We start from the raw sequence: 1,390 nt of genomic DNA on the forward strand, positions 1-1,390 counted from the left end.
TGCGAACCTATTAGGAAATGGAACATGAGAAGGGACATTAGATGAAACTAAACCACTAGAGTTAGAATCCTTACATTGATCATGCACGACATGATCACTATGGGGAATAGGCACGACATGATTAGCCTTGGAGGTAGCTGGGTCCTTCTCAAGGTCATTTAGAATATTTGGCTCGGCATCCTTTACCTCAGAAGGCACGGCCTTCTTTGTTGGTGATGTTGGAGTGTCCAAAGCTCAATGCTAGGATTAGGCTGAGTTTGGCTCGGCAACTTACCACCTTCTTGAATCTTTCCCATGAATTCAATCACTTGTCCCATTTGGTTCTTGAGCTTAGATATATCTTGTGAATGAGCTTGTTGACCTGTAACAATGGCTGGAGTAGCAGTTCTGAAATTATGTTGCCCTTGAGCAAGGGACTTCAAGAGTTCATCATAGTTAAGAGTAGAAGCACTAGTATTGTTTGAATTATTAGCAATAGGGGGAACGAAACTTGAGGTACCTGAGGCCTCACAAACAAATTTGGAGGACGGAATTGTCCTTCAGCTTGAGCACTGTTGGTTTGACCATTGTTGCTCAAACAAAAGTTGAGATGATCTCTAAGTCTAGGGTTGTATGTGTTTGAGAATGGATCATACCTCTGCCTTTATTGCCCCATGAAGTTCAATTCTTCTTCAGACATAGCACCATTGGGACAATTCTCAGTTGCATGATCAGAATACGAAGATATACACACACATTAACATTGTCGTTGGAACCACTAAATGCCTTGACTAAGACGTCAAACTTTCTCTCAAATGTAGCCATTTGGTTCCCTGTATCCACTTCATAAATGTCATGGCCCTTTCCTATTCTCTTATCCTTAGAACTGAATTGGCAATTGTTGTCTGCCAAATTGTCGATCAATTGATATGCTTGTTGGCCGGTCTTGCTCATAAAAGTGCATCCACATGCAGAATCCACCGTGCTCTTGTTTGTGGTATCGAGTCCTTCATAGAAGAATGACACCAAGTCATCCAATGAAAATCCCTGGTGAGGGCACTTTCTTTGTAGTTCCTGAAACTCCTCTCATGCCTCATAGAGTGAATCACCATCCTTTTAAGTGAAATTATGAATTTCCCTCCTAAGTCTTTTCGTTAATTGAGAATGGAAGAATTGTTTTAGGAACTTCTTGGTCATCTCATTCCATGTAGTGATAATTCCTGCAGGCAAAGAGTATAACCAACGTTTAGCATCATTCTTAAGAGAAAAGGGAATAAAAGTAACTTCAGGCCTTTAGGGGTTAGATTATTAATATATTGCAATTTGCATATATCTAGAAACTCTTTAAGATGAACATTAGGATCCTATGTTGAAGAACTTGAGTACTTTGGCAATTACCCAAGTAATTGAA

At 40.0% G+C, this 1,390-nt stretch overlaps 1 non-coding gene across 1 annotated transcript; it reads left to right on the plus strand.

Annotated features, from left to right (window-relative positions):
- Positions 1-1,021: 1,021 nt before the first annotated feature.
- On the plus strand, positions 1,022-1,128 carry LOC126804288 (small nucleolar RNA R71). The gene has a single exon (XR_007673241.1). It is a non-coding gene; the product is annotated as a small nucleolar RNA R71 (small nucleolar RNA).
- The last annotated feature ends 262 nt before the right edge of the window (positions 1,129-1,390 follow it).

This window comes from Argentina anserina, chromosome 7, assembly GCF_933775445.1.
Source record: "Argentina anserina chromosome 7, drPotAnse1.1, whole genome shotgun sequence".
Lineage (NCBI taxonomy): Eukaryota > Viridiplantae > Streptophyta > Magnoliopsida > Rosales > Rosaceae > Argentina > Argentina anserina.